Below are 19,834 nucleotides of genomic sequence, written 5' to 3' on the forward strand. Positions count from 1 at the left end.
CCCTTACGTTTTTTTTTTGGGAGGAAAAATTAAGTTTCTCCAATCTTCTCAAATTTCTGGATTGTGATAGAGGGCCATGAGACTTAGACCTGAGTGCAAAAATGGAGGCTCTAGCCCCTTCCAGAGCTGAGATATCGAAACTCAAAAATTAGGCCCGAAAAAAAACGACAGTGGTACCCCTTACGTTTTTTTTTTGGGCGAAAAAATAAGTTTCTCCAATCTTCCCAAATTTTGATAGAGGGTCATGAGACTTATACCTGAGTGCAAAAATGGAGGCTCTAGCCCCTTCCAGAGCTGAGATATCGAAACTCAAAAATTAGGCCCGAAAAAAAAAACGACAGTGGTACCCCTTACATTTTTTTTTTTGGGCGAAAAATTAAGTTTCTCCAATCTTCCCAAATTCTGATAGAGGGCCATGAGACTTAGACCTGAGTGCAAAAAATGGAGGCTCTAGCCCCTTCCAGAGCTGAGATATCGAAACTCAAAAATTAGGCCCGAAAAAAAAAACGACAGTGGTACCCCTTACATTTTTTTTTTTTGGGCGAAAAATTAAGTTTCTCCAATCTTCCCAAATTCTGATAGAGGGCCATGAGACTTAGACCTGAGTGCAAAAATGGAGGCTCTAGCCCCTTCCAGAGCTGAGATATCGAAACTCAAAAATTCGGCCCGAAAAAAAAAAACGACAGTGGTACCCCTTACGTTTTTTTTTTTTGGGCGAAAAATTAATTTTCTCCAATCTTCCCTAATTCTGATAGAGGGCCATGAGACTTAGACCTGAGTGCAAAAATGGAGGCTCTAGCCCCTTCCAGAGCTGAGATATCGAAACTCAAAAATTAGGCCCGAAAAAAAAACGACAGTGGTACCCCTTACGTTTTTTTTTTGGGCGAAAAAATAAGTTTCTCCAATCTTCCCAAATTTTGATAGAGGGTCATGAGACTTAGACCTGAGTGCAAAAATGGAGGCTCTAGCCCCTTCCAGAGCTGAGATATCGAAACTCAAAAATTCGGCCCGAAAAAAAAACGACAGTGGTACCCCTTACGTTTTTTTTGGGGGCGAAAAATTAAGTTTCTTCAATCTTCCCAAATTCTGATAGAGGGCCATGAGACTTAGACCTGAGTGCAAAAATGGAGGCTCTAGCCCCTTCCAGAGCTGAGATATCGAAACTCAAAAATTAGGCCCGAAAAAAAAAACGACAGTGGTACCCCTTACATTTTTTTTTTTGGGCGAAAAATTAAGTTTCTCCAATCTTCCCAAATTCTGATAGAGGGCCATGAGACTTAGACCTGAGTGCAAAAATGGAGGCTCTAGCCCCTTCCAGAGCTGAGATATCGAAACTCAAAAATTCGGCCCGAAAAAAAAAACGACAGTGGTACCCCTTACGTTTTTTTTTTTGGGCGAAAAATTAATTTTCTCCAATCTTCCCTAATTCTGATAGAGGGCCATGAGACTTAGACCTGAGTGCAAAAATGGAGGCTCTAGCCCCTTCCAGAGCTGAGATATCGAAACTCAAAAATTAGGCCCGAAAAAAAAACGACAGTGGTACCCCTTACGTTTTTTTTTTGGGCGAAAAAATAAGTTTCTCCAATCTTCCCAAATTTTGATAGAGGGTCATGAGACTTAGACCTGAGTGCAAAAATGGAGGCTCTAGCCCCTTCCAGAGCTGAGATATCGAAACTCAAAAATTCGGCCCGAAAAAAAAACGACAGTGGTACCCCTTACGTTTTTTTTGGGGGCGAAAAATTAAGTTTCTTCAATCTTCCCAAATTCTGATAGAGGGCCATGAGACTTAGACCTGAGTGCAAAAATGGAGGCTCTAGCCCCTTCCAGAGCTGAGATATCGAAACTCAAAAATTAGGCCCGAAAAAAAAAACGACAGTGGTACCCCTTACGTTTTTTTTTTTTTGGGGCGAAAAATTAAGTTTCTCCAATCTTCCCAAAACTCTGGATTCTGATAGAGGGCCATGAGACTTATACCTGAGTGCAAAAATGGAGGCTCTAGCCCCTTCCAGAGCTGAGATATCGAAACTCAAAAATTCGGCCCGAAAAAAAAACGACAGTGGTACCCCTTACGTTTTTTTTTTTGGGCGAAAAATTAAGTTTCTTCAATCTTCCCAAAACTCTGGATTCTGATAGAGGGCCATGAGACTTAGACCTGAGTGCAAAAATGGAGGCTCTAGTCCCTTCCAGAGCTGAGATATCGAAACTCAAAAATTCGGCCCGAAAAAAAAACAACAGTGGTACCCCTTACGTTTTTTTTGGGGGGCGAAAAATTAAGTTTCTCCAATCTTCCCAAATTCTGATAGAGGGCCATGAGACTTAGACCTGAGTGCAAAAATGGAGGCTCTAGCCTCTTCCAGAGCTGAGATATCGAAACTCAAAAATTCGGCTCGAAATAAAAACGACAGTGGTACCCCTTACGTTTTTTTTTTGGGAGGAAAAATTAAGTTTCTCCAATCTTCTCAAAACTCTGGATTGTGATAGAGGGCCATGAGACTTAGACCTGAGTGCAAAAATGGAGGCTCTAGCCCCTTCCAGAGCTGAGATATCGAAACTCAAAAATTAGGCCCGAAAAAAAAACGACAGTGGTACCCCTTACGTTTTTTTTTTGGGCGAAAAAATAAGTTTCTCCAATCTTCCCAAATTTTGATAGAGGGTCATGAGACTTAGACCTGAGTGCAAAAATGGAGGCTCTAGCCCCTTCCAGAGCTGAGATATCGAAACTCAAAAATTCGGCCCGAAAAAAAAACGACAGTGGTACCCCTTACGTTTTTTTTTTTGGGGCGAAAAATTAAGTTTCTTCAATCTTCCCAAATTCTGATAGAGGGCCAAGAGACTTAGACCTGAGTGCAAAAATGGAGGCTCTAGCCCCTTCCAGAGCTGAGATATCGAAACTCAAAAATTCGGCCCGAAAAAAAAAAACGACAGTGGTACCCCTTACGTTTTTTTTTTTTTGGGCGAAAAATTAAGTTTCTCCAATCTTCCCAAAACTCTGGATTCTGATAGAGGGCCATGAGACTTAGACGTGAGTGCAAAAATGGAGGCTCTAGCCCCTTCCAGAGCTGAGATATCGAAACTCAAAAATTCGGCCCGAAAAAAAAACGACAGTGGTACCCCTTACGTTTTTTTTTTTTGGGCGAAAAATTAAGTTTCTCCAATCTTCCAAAATTCTGATAGAGGGCCATGAGACTTAGACCTGAGTGCAAAAATGGAGGCTCTAGCCCCTTCCAGAGCTGAGATATCGAAACTCAAAAATTAGGCCCGAAAAAAAAAAACGACAGTGGTACCCCTTACGGTTTTTTTTTTTTTGGGGCGAAAAATTAAGTTTCTCCAATCTTTCCAAAGCTCTGGATTCTGATAGAGGGCCATGAGACTTAGACCTGAGTGCAAAAAATGGAGGCTCTAGCCCCTTCCAGAGCTGAGATATCGAAACTCAAAAATTAGGCCCGAAAAAAAAACGACAGTGGTACCCCTTACGTTTTTTTTTTTTTTGGGCGAAAAATTAAGTTTCTCCAATCTTCCCTAATTCTGATAGAGGGCCATGAGACTTAGACCTGAGTGCAAAAATGGAGGCTCTAGCCCCTTCCAGAGCTGAAATATCGAAACTCAAAAATTAGGCCTGAAAAAAAAACGACAGTGGTACCCCTTACGTTTTTTTTTTTGGGCGAAAAATTAAGTTTCTCCAATCTTCCCAAATTCTGATAGAGGGCCATGAGACTTAGACCTGAGTGCAAAAATGGAGGCTCTAGCCCCTTCCAGAGCTGAGATATCGAAACTCAAAAATTCGGCCCGAAAAAAAAAACGACAGTGGTACCCCTTACGGTTTTTTTTTTGGGCGAAAAATTAAGTTTCTCCAATCTTCCCAAAACTCTGGATTCTGATAGAGGGCCATGAGACTTAGACCTGAGTGCAAAAAATGGAGGCTATAGCCCCTTCCAGAGCTGAGATATCGAAACTCAAAAATTAGGCCCGAAAAAAAAACAACAGTGGTACCCCTTACGTTTTTTTTTTGGGCGAAAAATTAAGTTTCTCCAATCTTCCCTAATTCTGATAGAGGGCCATGAGACTTAGACCTGAGTGCAAAAATGGAGGCTCTAGCCCCTTCCAGAGCTGAGATATCGAAACTCAAAAATTAGGCCTGAAAAAACAACAACAGTGGTACCCCTTACGTTTTTTTTTTGGGGGGGGCGAAAAATTAAGTTTCTCCAATCTTCCCAAAACTCTGGATTCTGATAGAGGGCCATGAGACTTAGACCTGAGTGCAAAAATTGAGGCTCGAGCCCCTTCCAGAGCTGAGATATCGAAACTCAAAAATTCGGCCCGAAAAAAAAACGACAGTGGTACCCCTTACGTTTTTTTTTTTTCGGGCGAAAAATTAAGTTTCTCCAATCTTCCCAAAACTCTGGATTCTGATAGAGGGCCATGAGACTTAGACCTGAGTGCAAAAATGGAGTCTCTAGTCCCTTCCAGAGCTGAGATATCGAAACTCAAAAATCCAGCCCGAAAAAAAAAACGACAGTGGTACCCCTTACGTTTTTTTTTGGGGGGGGGCGAAAAATTAAGTTTCTCCAATCTTCCCAAAACTCTGGATTCTGATAGAGGGCCATGAGACTTAGACCTGAGTGCAAAAATTGAGGCTCTAGCCCCTTCCAGAGCTGAGATATCGAAACTCAAAAATCCGGCATGAAAAAAAAAACGACAGTGGTACCCCTTACGTTTTTTATTTTCGGGCGAAAAATTAAGTTTCTCCAATCTTCCCAAAACTCTGGATTCTGATAGAGGGCCATGAGACTTAGACCTGAGTGCAAAAATGGAGGCTCTAGCCCCTTCCAGAGCTGAGATATCGAAACTCAAAAATTCAGCCCGAAAAAAAAAAACGACAGTGGTACCCCTTACGTTTTTTTTTTGGGGGGCGAAAAATTAAGTTTCTCCGATCTTCCCAAAACTCTGGATTCTGATAGAGGGCCATGAGACTTAGACCTGAGTGCAAAAATTGAGGCTCTAGCCCCTTCCAGAGCTGAAATATCGAAACTCAAAAATTCGGCCCGAAAAAAAAACGACAGTGGTACCCCTTATGTTTTGTTTTTTTTTCGGGCGAAAAATTAAGTTTCTCCAATCTTCCCAAAACTCTGGATTCTGATAGTGGGCCATGAGACTTAGACCTGAGTGCAAAAATGGAGACTCTAGCCCCTTCCAGAGCTGAGATGTCGAAACTCAAAAATTCGGCCCGAAAAAAAAAACGACAGTGGTACCCCTTACGTTTTTTATTTTCGGGCGAAAAATTAAGTTTCTCCAATCTTCCCAAAACTCTGGATTCTGATAGAGGGCCATGAGACTTAGACCTGAGTGCAAAAATGGAGTCTCTAGTCCCTTCCAGAGCTGAGATATCGAAACTCAAAAATTCAGCCCGAAAAAAAAAAACGACAGTGGTACCCCTTACGTTTTTTTTTGGGCGGGCGAAAAATTAAGTTTCTCCGATCTTCCCAAAACTCTGGATTCTGATAGAGGGCCATGAGACTTAGACCTGAGTGCAAAAATTGAGGCTCTAGCCCCTTCCAGAGCTGAAATATCGAAACTCAAAAATTCGGCCCGAAAAAAAAACGACAGTGGTACCCCTTATGTTTTGTTTTTTTTTCGGGCGAAAAATTAAGTTTCTCCAATCTTCCCAAAACTCTGGATTCTGATAGTGGGCCATGAGACTTAGACCTGAGTGCAAAAATGGAGGCTCTAGCCCCTTCCAGAGCTGAGATGTCGAAACTCAAAAATTCGGCCCGAAAAAAAAAACGACAGTGGTACCCCTTACGTTTTGTTTTTTTCGGGCGAAAAATTAAGTTTCTCCAATCTTCCCAAAACTCTGGATTCTGATAGAGGGCCATGAGACTTAGACCTGAGTGCAAAAATGGAGGCTCTAGTCCCTTCCAGAGCTGAGATATCGAAACTCAAAAATCCAGCCCGAAAAAAAAAACGACAGTGGTACCCCTTACGTTTTTTTTGGGGGGGCGAAAAATTAAGTTTCTCCAATCTTCCCAAAACTCTGGATTCTGATAGAGGGCCATGAGACTTAGACCTGGGTGCAAAAATGGAGGCTCTAGCCCCTTCCAGAGCTGAGATATCGAAACTCAAAAATTCGGCCCGAAAAAAAAACGACAGTGGTACCCCTTACGTTTTTTATTTTCGGGCAAAAAATTAAGTTTCTCCAATCTTCCCAAAACTCTGGATTCTGATAGAGGGCCATGAGACTTAGACCTGAGTGCAAAAATGGAGTCTCTAGTCCCTTCCAGAGCTGAGATATCGAAACTCAAAAATTCAGCCCGAAAAAAAAACGACAGTGGTACCCCTTACGTTTTTTTTGGGGGGCGAAAAATTAAGTTTCTCCAATCTTCCCAAAACTCTGGATTCTGATATAGGGCCATGAGACTTAGACCTGAGTGCAAAAATTGAGGCTCTAGCCCCTTCCAGAGCTGAGATATCGAAACTCAAAAATTCGGCCTGAAAAAAAAACGACAGTGGTACCCCTTACGGTTTTTTTTTTTCGGGCGAAAAATTAAGTTTCTCCAATCTTCCCAAAACTCTGGATTCTGATAGTGGGCCATGAGACTTAGACCTGAGTGCAAAAATGGAGGCTCTAGCCCCTTCCAGAGCTGAGATATCGAAACTCAAAAATTCGGTCCGAAAAAAAACGACAGTGGTACCCCTTACGTTTTTTTTTTTTGGGGCGAAAAATTAAGTTTCTCCAATCTTCCCAAAACTCTGGATTCTGATAGAGGGCCATGAGACTTAGACCTGAGTGCAAAAATGGAGTCTCTAATCCCTTCCAGAGCTGAGATATCGAAACTCAAAAATCCAGCCCGAAAAAAAAACGACAGTGGTACCCCTTACGTTTTTTTTTGGGGGGGGGGCGAAAAATTAAGTTTCTCCAATCTTCCCAAAACTCTGGATTCTGATAGAGGGCCATGAGACTTAGACCTGAGTGCAAAAATTGAGGCTCTAGCCCCTTCCAGAGCTGAGATATCGAAACTCAAAAATTCGGCCCGAAAAAAAAACGACAGTGGTACCCCTTACGTTTTTTTTTTTCGGGCGAAAAATTAAGTTTCTCCAATCTTCCCAAAACTCTGGATTCTGATAGTGGGCCATGAGACTTAGACCTGAGTGCAAAAATGGAGGCTCTAGCCCCTTCCAGAGCTGAGATATCGAAACTCAAAAATTCGGCCCGAAAAAAAAACGACAGTGGTACCCCTTACGTTTTTTTTTTTGGGGCGAAAAATTAAGTTTCTCCAATCTTCCCAAAACTCTGGATTCTGATAGAGGGCCATGAGACTTAGACCTGAGTGCAAAAATTGAGGCTCTAGCCCCTTCCAGAGCTGAGATATCGAAACTCAAAAATCCGGCCCGAAAAAAAAAACGACAGTGGTACCCCTTACGTTTTTTATTTTCGGGCGAAAAATTAAGTTTCTCCAATCTTCCCAAAACTCTGGATTCTGATAGAGGGCCATGAGACTTAGACCTGAGTGCAAAAATGGAGTCTCTAGTCCCTTCCAGAGCTGAGATATCGAAACTCAAAAATTCAGCCCGAAAAAAAAAACGACAGTGGTACCCCTTACGTTTTTTTTGGGGGGGCGAAAAATTAAGTTTCTCCAATCTTCCCAAAACTCTGGATTCTGATAGAGGGCCATGAGACTTAGACCTGAGTGCAAAAATTGAGGCTCTAGCCCCTTCCAGAGCTGAAATATCGAAACTCAAAAATTCGGCCCGAAAAAAAAACGACAGTGGTACTCCTTATGTTTTGTTTTGTTTTCGGGCGAAAAATTAAGTTTCTCCAATCTTCCCAAAACTCTGGATTCTGATAGTGGGCCATGAGACTTAGACCTGAGTGCAAAAATGGAGGCTCTAGCCCCTTCCAGAGCTGAGATATCGAAACTCAAAAATTCGGCCCGAAAAAAAAAACGGCAGTGGTACCCCTTACGTTTTTTTTTTTTCGGGCGAAAAATTAAGTTTCTCCAATCTTCCCAAAACTCTGGATTCTGATAGAGGGCCATGAGACTTAGACCTGAGTGCAAAAATGGAGGCTCTAGCCCCTTCCAGAGCTGAGATATCGAAACTCAAAAATTAGGCCCGAAAAAAAAACGACAGTGGTACCCCTTACGTTTTTTTTTTGGGCGAAAAATTAAGTTTCTCCAATCTTCCCAAATTTTGATAGAGGGTCATGAGACTTAGACCTGAGTGCAAAAATGGAGGCTCTAGCCCCTTACAGAGCTGAGATATCGAAACTCAAAAATTCGGCCCGAAAAAAAAAACGACAGTGGTACCCCTTACGTTTTTTTTGGGGGCGAAAAATTAAGTTTCTTCAATCTTCCCAAATTCTGATAGAGGGCCATGAGACTTAGACCTGAGTGCAAAAATGGAGTCTCTAGCCCCTTCCAGAGCTGAGATATCGAAACTCAAAAATTCGGCCCGAAAAAAAACGACAGTGGTACCCCTTACGTTTTTTTTTTTTGGGCGAAAAATTTAGTTTCTCCAATCTTCCCAAAACTCTGGATTCTGATAGAGGGCCATGAGACTTAGACCTGAGTGCAAAAATGGAGGCTCTAGCCCCTTCCAGAGCTGAGATATCAAAACTCAAAATTTAGGCCCGAAAAAAAAACGACAGTGGTACCCCTTACGTTTTTTTTTTGGGCGAAAAATTAAGTTTCTCCAATCTTCCCAAATTTTGATAGAGGGTCATGAGACTTAGACCTGAGTGCAAAAATGGAGGCTCTAGCCCCTTCCAGAGCTGAGATATCGAAACTCAAAAATTCGGCCCGAAAAAAAAAAACGACAGTGGTACCCCTTACGTTTTTTTTGGGGGCGAAAAATTAAGTTTCTTCAATCTTCCCAAATTCTGATAGAGGGCCATGAGACTTAGACCTGAGTGCAAAAATGGAGGCTCTAGCCCCTTCCAGAGCTGAGATATCGAAACTCAAAAATTAGGCCCGAAAAAAAAAACGACAGTGGTACCCCTTACGTTTTTTTTTTTTTGGGCGAAAAATTAAGTTTCTCCAATCTTCCCAAATTCTGATAGAGGGCCATGAGACTTAGACCTGAGTGCAAAAATGGAGGCTCTAGCCCCTTCCAGAGCTGAGATATCGAAACTCAAAAATTCGGCCCGACAAAAAAACGACAGTGGTACCCCTTACGTTTTTTTTTTTGGGGCGAAAAATTAAGTTTCTCCAATCTTCCCAAAACTCTGGATTCTGATAGAGGGCCATGAGACTTAGACCTGAGTGAAAAAATTGAGGCTCTATCCCCTTCCAGAGCTGAGATATCGAAACTCAAAAATCCGGCCCGAAAAAAAAAACGACAGTGGTACCCCTTAAGTTTTTTATTTTCGGGCGAAAAATTAAGTTTCTCCAATCTTCCCAAAACTCTGGATTCTGATAGAGGGCCATGAGACTTAGACCTGAGTGCAAAAATTGAGGCTCTAGCCCCTTCCAGAGCTGAGATATCGAAACTCAAAAATTCGGCCCGAAAAAAAAACGACAGTGGTACCCCTTACGTTTTTTTTTTTTTTTCGGGCGAAAAATTAAGTTTCTCCAATCTTCCCAAAACTCTGGATTCTGATAGAGGGCCATGAGACTTAGACCTGAGTGCAAAAATGGAGGCTCTAGCCCCTTCCAGAGCTGAGATATCGAAACTCAAAAATTAGGCCCGAAAAAAAAAACGACAGTGGTACCCCTTACGTTTTTTTTTTGGGCGAAAAATTAAGTTTCTCCAATCTTCCCAAATTTTGATAGAGGGTCATGAGACTTAGACCTGAGTGCAAAAATGGAGGCTCTAGCCCCTTACAGAGCTGAGATATCGAAACTCAAAAATTCGGCCCGAAAAAAAAAAACGACAGTGGTACCCCTTACGTTTTTTTTTGGGGCGAAAAATTAAGTTTCTTCAATCTTCCCAAATTCTGATAGAGGGCCATGAGACTTAGACCTGAGTGCAAAAATGGAGTCTCTAGCCCCTTCCAGAGCTGAGATATCGAAACTCAAAAATTAGGCCCGAAAAAAAAACGACAGTGGTACCCCTTACGTTTTTTTTTTTTGGGCGAAAAATTTAGTTTCTCCAATCTTCCCAAAACTCTGGATTCTGATAGAGGGTCATGAGACTTAGACCTGAGTGCAAAAATGGAGGCTCTAGCCCCTTCCAGAGCTGAGATATCGAAACTCAAAAATTAGGCCCGAAAAAAAAACGACAGTGGTACCCCTTACGTTTTTTTTTTTGGGCGAAAAATTAAGTTTCTCCAATCTTCCCAAATTTTGATAGAGGGTCATGAGACTTAGACCTGAGTGCAAAAATGGAGGCTCTAGCCCCTTCCAGAGCTGAGATATCGAAACTCAAAAATTCGGCCCGAAAAAAAAAACGACAGTGGTACCCCTTACGTTTTTTTTTTGGGGCGAAAAATTAAGTTTCTTCAATCTTCCCAAATTCTGATAGAGGGCCATGAGACTTAGACCTGAGTGCAAAAATGGAGGCTCTAGCCCCTTCCAGAGCTGAGATATCGAAACTAAAAAATTCGGCCCGAAAAAAAAAACGACAGTGGTACCCCTTACGTTTTTTATTTTCGGGCGAAAAATTAAGTTTCTCCAATCTTCCCAAATTCTGATAGAGGGCAATGAGACTTAGACCTGAGTGCAAAAATGGAGGCTCTAGCCCCTTCCAGAGCTGAGATATCGAAACTCAAAAATTAGGCCCGAAAAAAAAACGACAGTGGTACCCCTTACGTTTTTTTTTTTTTTTGGGCGAAAAATTAAGTTTCTCCAATCTTCCCAAAACTCTGGATTCTGATAGAGGGCCATGAGACTTAGACCTGAGTGCAAAAAATGGAGGCTCTAGCCCCTTCCAGAGCTGAGATATCGAAACTCAAAAATTAGGCCCGAAAAAAAAACGACAGTGGTACCCCTTACGTTTTTTTTTTTTTTGGGCGAAAAATTAAGTTTCTCCAATCTTCCCAAAACTCTGGATTCTGATAGAGGGCCATGAGACTTAGACCTGAGTGCAAAAAATGGAGGCTCTAGCCCCTTCCAGAGCTGAGATATCGAAACTCAAAAATTAGCCCCGAAAAAAAAAACGACAGTGGTACCCCTTACGTTTTTTTATTTGGGCGAAAAATTAAGTTTCTCCAATCTTCCCAAATTCTGATAGAGGGCAATGAGACTTAGACCTGAGTGCAAAAATGGAGGCTCTAGCCCCTTCCAGAGCTGAGATATCGAAACTCAAAAATTAGGCCCGAAAAAAAAACGACAGTGGTACCCCTTACGTTTTTTTTTTTTTTTTTGGGCGAAAAATTAAGTTTCTCCAATCTTCCCAAAACTCTGGATTCTGATAGAGGGCCATGAGACTTAGACCTGAGTGCAAAAAATGGAGGCTCTAGCCCCTTCCAGAGCTGAGATATCGAAACTCAAAAATTAGGCCCGAAAAAAAAACGACAGTGGTACCCCTTACGTTTTTTTATTTGGGCGAAAAATTAAGTTTCTCCAATCTTCCCAAATTCTGATAGAGGGCAATGAGACTTAGACCTGAGTGCAAAAATGGAGGCTCTAGCCCCTTCCAGAGCTGAGATATCGAAACTCAAAAATTCGGCCCGAAAAAAAAAAACGACAGTGGTACCCCTTACGTTTTTTTTTTGGGGCAAAAAATTAAGTTTCTCCAATCTTCCCAAATTCTGATAGAGGGCCATGACACTTAGACCTGAGTGCAAAAATGGAGGCTCTAGCCCCTTCCAGAGCTGAGATATCGAAACTCAAAAATTCGGCCCGAAAAAAAAACGACAGTGGTACCCCTTACGTTTTTTTTTTGGGCGAAAAATTAAGTTTCTCCAATCTTCCCTAATTCTGATAGAGGGCCATGAGACTTAGACCTGACTGCAAAAATGGAGGCTCTAGCCCCTTCCAGAGCTGAGATATCGAAACTCAAAAATTAGGCCCGAAAAAAAAAACGACAGTGGTACCCCTTACGTTTTTTTTTTTTGGGCGAAAAATTAAGTTTCTCCAATCTTCCCAAAACTCTGGATTCTGATAGAGGGCCATGAGACTTAGACCTGAGTGCAAAAATGGAGGCTCTAGCCCCTTCCAGAGCTGAGATATCGAAACTCAAAAATTCGGCCTGAAAAAAAAAACGACAATGGTACCCCTTACGTTTTTTTTTTTTTTCGGGCGAAAAATTAATTTTCCCCAATCTGCCCAAAACTCTGGATTCTGATAGAGAGCCATGAGACTTAGACCTGAGTGCAAAAATGGAGGCTCTCGCCTCTTCCAGAGCAGAGATATCGAAACTCAAAAATTCGGCCCGAAAAAAAAAACGCCAGTGGTACCCCTTACGTTTTTTTTTTTTTTTTTTCGGGCGAAAAATTAAGTTTCTCCAATCTTCCCAAAACTCTGGATTCTGATAGAGGGCCATGAGACTTAGACCTGAGTGCAAAAATGGAGGCTCTAGCCCCTTCCAGAGCTGAGATATCGAAACTCAAAAATTCGGCCCGAAAAAAAAAAACGACAGTGGTACCCCTTACGTTTTTTTTTTTTGGGCGAAAAATTAAGTTTCTTCAATCTTACCAAATTCTGATAGAGGGCCATGAGACTTAGACCTGAGTGCAAAAATGGAGGCTCTAGCCCCTTCCAGAGCTGAGATATCGAAACTCAAAAATTAGGCCCGAAAAAAAAAAACGACAGTGGTACCCCTTACGTTTTTTTTTTAGGGCGAAAAATTAAGTTTCTCCAATCTTCCCAAAACTCTGGATTCTGATAGAGGACCATGAGACTTAGACCTGAGTGCAAAAATGGAGGCTCTAGCCCCTTCCAGAGCTGAGATATCGAAACTCAAAAATTAGGCCCGAAAAAAAAACGACAGTGGTACCCCTTACGTTTTTTTTTGGGGCGAAAAATTAAGTTTCTCCAATCTTCCCAAAACTCTGGATTCTGATAGAGGGCCATGAGACTTAGACCTGAGTGCAAAAAATGGAGGCTCTAGCCCCTTCCAGAGCTGAGATATCGAAACTCAAAAATTAGGCCCGAAAAAAAAACGACAGTGGTACCCCTTACGTTTTTTTATTTGGGCGAAAAATTAAGTTTCTCCAATCTTCCCAAATTCTGATAGAGGGCAATGAGACTTAGACCTGAGTGCAAAAATGGAGGCTCTAGCCCCTTCCAGAGCTGAGATATCGAAACTCAAAAATTCGGCCCGAAAAAAAAAAACGACAGTGGTACCCCTTACGTTTTTTTTTTGGGCAAAAAATTAAGTTTCTCCAATCTTCCCAAATTCTGATAGAGGGCCATGACACTTAGACCTGAGTGCAAAAATGGAGGCTCTAGCCCCTTCCAGAGCTGAGATATCGAAACTCAAAAATTCGGCCCGAAAAAAAAACGACAGTGGTACCCCTTACGTTTTTTTTTTTGGGCGAAAAATTAAGTTTCTCCAATCTTCCCTAATTCTGATAGAGGGCCATGAGACTTAGACCTGACTGCAAAAATGGAGGCTCTAGCCCCTTCCAGAGCTGAGATATCGAAACTCAAAAATTAGGCCCGAAAAAAAAACGACAGTGGTACCCCTTACGTTTTTTTTTTTTGGGCGAAAAATTAAGTTTCTCCAATCTTCCCAAAACTCTGGATTCTGATAGAGGGCCATGAGACTTAGACCTGAGTGCAAAAATGGAGGCTCTAGCCCCTTCCAGAGCTGAGATATCGAAACTCAAAAATTCGGCCTGAAAAAAAAAACGACAATGGTACCCCTTACGTTTTTGTTTTTTTTTCGGGTGAAAAATTAATTTTCCCCAATCTGCCCAAAAATCTGGATTCTGATAGAGAGCCATGAGACTTAGACCTGAGTGCAAAAATGGAGGCTCTCGCCTCTTCCAGAGCAGAGATATCGAAACTCAAAAATTCGGCCCGAAAAAAAAAAACGACAGTGGTACCCCTTACGTTTTTTTTTTTTGGCGAAAAATTAAGTTTCTCCAATCTTCCCAAATTCTGATAGAGGGCCATGACACTTAGACCTGAGTGCAAAAATGGAGGCTCTAGCCCCTTCCAGAGCTGAGATATCGAAACTCAAAAATTCGGCCCGAAAAAAAAAAACGACAGTGGTACCCCTTACGTTTTTTTTTTTTGGGCGAAAAATTAAGTTTCTTCAATCTTACCAAATTCTGATAGAGGGCCATGAGACTTAGACCTGAGTGCAAAAATGGAGGCTCTAGCCCCTTCCAGAGCTGAGATATCGAAACTCAAAAATTAGGCCCGAAAAAAAAAACGACAGTGGTACCCCTTACGTTTTTTTTTTAGGGCGAAAAATTAAGTTTCTCCAATCTTCCCAAAACTCTGGATTCTGATAGAGGACCATGAGACTTAGACCTGAGTGCAAAAATGGAGGCTCTAGCCCCTTCCAGAGCTGAGATATCGAAACTCAAAAATTAGGCCCGAAAAAAAAACGACAGTGGTACCCCTTACGTTTTTTTTTGGGGCGAAAAATTAAGTTTCTCCAATCTTCCCAAAACTCTGGATTCTGATAGAGGGCCATGAGACTTAGACCTGAGTGCAAAAAATTGAGGCTCTAGCCCCTTCCAGAGCTGAGATATCGAAACTCAAAAATTCGGCCCGAAAACAAAACGACAGTGGTACCCCTTACGTTTTTTTTTTTTGGGCGAAAAATTAAGTTTCTCCAATCTTCCCAAATTCTGATAGAGGGCCATGAGACTTAGACCTGAGTGCAAAAATGGAGGCTCTAGCCCCTTCCAGAGCTGAGATATCGAAACTCAAAAATTCGGCCCGAAAAAAAAAACGACAGTGGTACCCCTTACGTTTTTTTTGGGGGCGAAAAATTAAGTTTCTCCAATCTTCCCTAATTCTAATAGAGGGCCATGAGACTTAGACCTGAGTGCAAAAATGGAGGCTCTAGCCCCTTCCAGAGCTGAGATATCGAAACTCAAAAATTCGCCCCGAAAAAAAAAACGACAGTGGTACCCCTTACGTTTTTTTTTTTGGGCGAAAAATTAAGTTTCTTCAATCTTACCAAATTCTGATAGAGGGCCATGAGACTTAGACCTGAGTGCAAAAATGGAGGCTCTAGCCCCTTCCAGAGCTGAGATATCGAAACTCAAAAATTCGGCCCGAAAAAAAAACGACAGTGGTACCCCTTACGTTTTTTTTTTTTTGGGCGAAAAATTAAGTTTCTCCAATCTTCCCAAAACTCTGGATTCTGATAGAGGGCCATGAGACTTAGACCTGAGTGCAAAATGGAGGCTCTAGCCCCTTCCAGAGCTGAGATATCGAAACTCAAAAATTAGGCCCGAAAAAAAACCGACAGTGGTACCCCTTACGTTTTTTTTGGGGGCGAAAAATTAAGTTTCTCCAATCTTCCCAAATTCTGATAGAGGGCCATGAGACTTAGACCTGAGTGCAAAAATGGAGGCTCTAGCCCCTTCCAGAGCTGAGATATCGAAACTCAAAAATTCGGCCCGAAAAAAAAACGACAGTGGTACCCCTTACGGTTTTTTTTTTTGGGCGAAAAATTAAGTTTCTCCAATCTTCCCAAAACTCTGGATTCTGATAGAGGGCCATGAGACTTAGACCTGAGTGCAAAAATGGAGGCTCTAGCCCCTTCCAGAGCTGAGATATCGAAACTCAAAAATTAGGCCCGAAAAAAAACGACAGTGGAACCCCTTACGTTTTTTTTTTTTTTTGAGCGAAAAATTAAGTTTCTCCAATCTTCCCAAATTCTGATAGAGGGTCATGAGACTTAGACCTGAGTGCAAAAATGGAGGCTCTAGCCCCTTCCAGAGCTGAGATATCGAAACTCAAAAATTCGGCCCGAAAAAAAAACGACAGTGGTACCCCTTACGTTTTGTTTTTTTTGGGCAAAAAATTAAGTTTCTCCAATCTTCCCAAAACTCTGGATTCTGATAGAGGGCCATGAGACTTAGACCTGAGTGCAAAAAATGGAGGCTCTAGCCCCTTCCAGAGCTGAGATATCGAAACTCAAAAATTAGGCCCGAAAAAAAAAACGACAGTGGTACCCCTTACGTTTTTTTTTGGGGGCGAGAAATTAAGTTTCTCCAATCTTCCCAAATTCTGATAGAGGGCCATGAGACTTAGACCTGAGTGCAAAAATGGAGGCTCTAGCCCCTTCCAGAGCTGAGATATCGAAACTCAAAAATTCGGCCCGAAAAAAAAACGACAGTGGTACCCCTTACGTTTTTTTTTTTTGGGCGAAAAATTAAGTTTCTCCAATCTTCCCAAATTCTGATAGAGGGCCATGAGACTTAGACCTGAGTGCAAAAATGGAGGCTCTAGCCCCTTCCAGAGCTGAGATATCGAAACTCAAAAATTCGGCCCGAAAAAAAAACGACAGTGGTACCCCTTACGTTTTTTTTTTTTTTTGGGCGAAAAATTAAGTTTCTCCAATCTTCCCAAAACTCTGGATTCTGATAGAGGGCCATGAGACTTAGACCTGAGTGCAAAAAATGGAGGCTCTAGCCCCTTCCAGAGCTGAGATATCGAAACTCAAAAATTAGGCCCGAAAAAAAAACGACAGTGGTACCCCTTACGTTTTTTTATTTGGGCGAAAAATTAAGTTTCTCCAATCTTCCCAAATTCTGATAGAGGGCAATGAGACTTAGACCTGAGTGCAAAAATGGAGGCTCTAGCCCCTTCCAGAGCTGAGATATCGAAACTCAAAAATTCGGCCCGAAAAAAAAAACGACAGTGGTACCCCTTACGTTTTTTTTTTGGGCAAAAAATTAAGTTTCTCCAATCTTCCCAAATTCTGATAGAGGGCCATGAGACTTAGACCTGAGTGCAAAAATGGAGGCTCTAGCCCCTTCCAGAGCTGAGATATCGAAACTCAAAAATTAGGCCCGAAAAAAAAACGACAGTGGTACCCCTTACGTTTTTTTTTTTTTTTTGGGCGAAAAATTAAGTTTCTCCAATCTTCCCAAAACTCTGGATTCTGATAGAGGGCCATGAGACTTAGACCTGAGTGCAAAAAATGGAGGCTCTAGCCCCTTCCAGAGCTGAGATATCGAAACTCAAAAATTAGGCCCGAAAAAAAAACGACAGTGGTACCCCTTACGTTTTTTTATTTGGGCGAAAAATTAAGTTTCTCCAATCTTCCCAAATTCTGATAGAGGGCAATGAGACTTAGACCTGAGTGCAAAAATGGAGGCTCTAGCCCCTTCCAGAGCTGAGATATCGAAACTCAAAAATTCGGCCCGAAAAAAAAAAACGACAGTGGTACCCCTTACGTTTTTTTTTTTGGGCAAAAAATTAAGTTTCTCCAATCTTCCCAAATTCTGATAGAGGGCCATGAGACTTAGACCTGAGTGCAAAAATGGAGGCTCTAGCCCCTTCCAGAGCTGAGATATCGAAACTCAAAAATTAGGCCCGAAAAAAAAAACGACAGTGGTACCCCTTACGTTTTTTTTTTTGGGCGAAAAATTAAGTTTCTCCAATCTTCCCAAAACTCTGGATTCTGATAGAGGACCATGAGACTTAGACCTGAGTGCAAAAATGGAGGCTCTAGCCCCTTCCAGAGCTGAGATATCGAAACTCAAAAATTAGGCCCGAAAAAAAAACGACAGTGGTACCCCTTACGTTTTTTTTTGGGGCGAAAAATTAAGTTTCTCCAATCTTCCCAAAACTCTGGATTCTGATAGAGGGCCATGAGACTTAGACCTGAGTGCAAAAAATGGAGGCTCTAGCCCCTTCCAGAGCTGAGATATCGAAACTCAAAAATTCGGCCCGAAAACAAAACGACAGTGGTACCCCTTACGTTTTTTTTTTTGGGCGAAAAATTAAGTTTCTCCAATCTTCCCAAATTCTGATAGAGGGCCATGAGACTTAGACCTGAGTGCAAAAATGGAGGCTCTAGCCCCTTCCAGAGCTGAGATATCGAAACTCAAAAATTCGGCCCGAAAAAAAAAACGACAGTGGTACCCCTTACGTTTTTTTTGGGGGCGAAAAATTAAGTTTCTCCAATCTTCCCTGATTCTAATAGAGGGCCATGAGACTTAGACCTGAGTGCAAAAATGGAGGCTCTAGCCCCTTCCAGAGCTGAGATATCGAAACTCAAAAATTAGGCCCGAAAAAAAAACGACAGTGGTACCCCTTACGTTTTTTTATTTGGGCGAAAAATTAAGTTTCTCCAATCTTCCCAAATTCTGATAGAGGGCAATGAGACTTAGACCTGAGTGCAAAAATGGAGGCTCTAGCCCCTTCCAGAGCTGAGATATCGAAACTCAAAAATTAGGCCCGAAAAAAAAACGACAGTGGTACCCCTTACGTTTTTTTATTTGGGCGAAAAATTAAGTTTCTCCAATCTTCCCAAATTCTGATAGAGGGCAATGAGACTTAGACCTGAGTGCAAAAATGGAGGCTCTAGCCCCTTCCAGAGCTGAGATATCGAAACTCAAAAATTCGGCCCGAAAAAAAAAACGACAGTGGTACCCCTTACGTTTTTTTTTTGGGCAAAAAATTAAGTTTCTCCAATCTTCCCAAATTCTGATAGAGGGCCATGAGACTTAGACCTGAGTGCAAAAATGGAGGCTCTAGCCCCTTCCAGAGCTGAGATATCGAAACTCAAAAATTAGGCCCGAAAAAAAAACGACAGTGGTACCCCTTACGTTTTTTTTTTTTTTTTGGGCGAAAAATTAAGTTTCTCCAATCTTCCCAAAACTCTGGATTCTGATAGAGGGCCATGAGACTTAGACCTGAGTGCAAAAAATGGAGGCTCTAGCCCCTTCCAGAGCTGAGATATCGAAACTCAAAAATTAGGCCCGAAAAAAAAACGACAGTGGTACCCCTTACGTTTTTTTATTTGGGCGAAAAATTAAGTTTCTCCAATCTTCCCAAATTCTGATAGAGGGCAATGAGACTTAGACCTGAGTGCAAAAATGGAGGCTCTAGCCCCTTCCAGAGCTGAGATATCGAAACTCAAAAATTCGGCCCGAAAAAAAAAAACGACAGTGGTACCCCTTACGTTTTTTTTTTTGGGCAAAAAATTAAGTTTCTCCAATCTTCCCAAATTCTGATAGAGGGCCATGAGACTTAGACCTGAGTGCAAAAATGGAGGCTCTAGCCCCTTCCAGAGCTGAGATATCGAAACTCAAAAATTAGGCCCGAAAAAAAAAACGACAGTGGTACCCCTTACGTTTTTTTTTTTGGGCGAAAAATTAAGTTTCTCCAATCTTCCCAAAACTCTGGATTCTGATAGAGGACCATGAGACTTAGACCTGAGTGCAAAAATGGAGGCTCTAGCCCCTTCCAGAGCTGAGATATCGAAACTCAAAAATTAGGCCCGAAAAAAAAACGACAGTGGTACCCCTTACGTTTTTTTTTGGGGCGAAAAATTAAGTTTCTCCAATCTTCCCAAAACTCTGGATTCTGATAGAGGGCCATGAGACTTAGACCTGAGTGCAAAAAATGGAGGCTCTAGCCCCTTCCAGAGCTGAGATATCGAAACTCAAAAATTCGGCCCGAAAACAAAACGACAGTGGTACCCCTTACGTTTTTTTTTTTGGGCGAAAAATTAAGTTTCTCCAATCTTCCCAAATTCTGATAGAGGGCCATGAGACTTAGACCTGAGTGCAAAAATGGAGGCTCTAGCCCCTTCCAGAGCTGAGATATCGAAACTCAAAAATTCGGCCCGAAAAAAAAAACGACAGTGGTACCCCTTACGTTTTTTTGGGGGCGAAAAATTAAGTTTCTCCAATCTTCCCTGATTCTAATAGAGGGCCATGAGACTTAGACCTGAGTGCAAAAATGGAGGCTCTAGCCCCTTCCAGAGCTGAGATATCGAAACTCAAAAATTCGCCCCGAAAAAAAAACGACAG

This window comes from Pimephales promelas, chromosome 5 (assembly GCF_988280905.1).
Source record: "Pimephales promelas chromosome 5, fPimPro1.hap1.1, whole genome shotgun sequence".
NCBI lineage: Eukaryota > Metazoa > Chordata > Actinopteri > Cypriniformes > Leuciscidae > Pimephales > Pimephales promelas.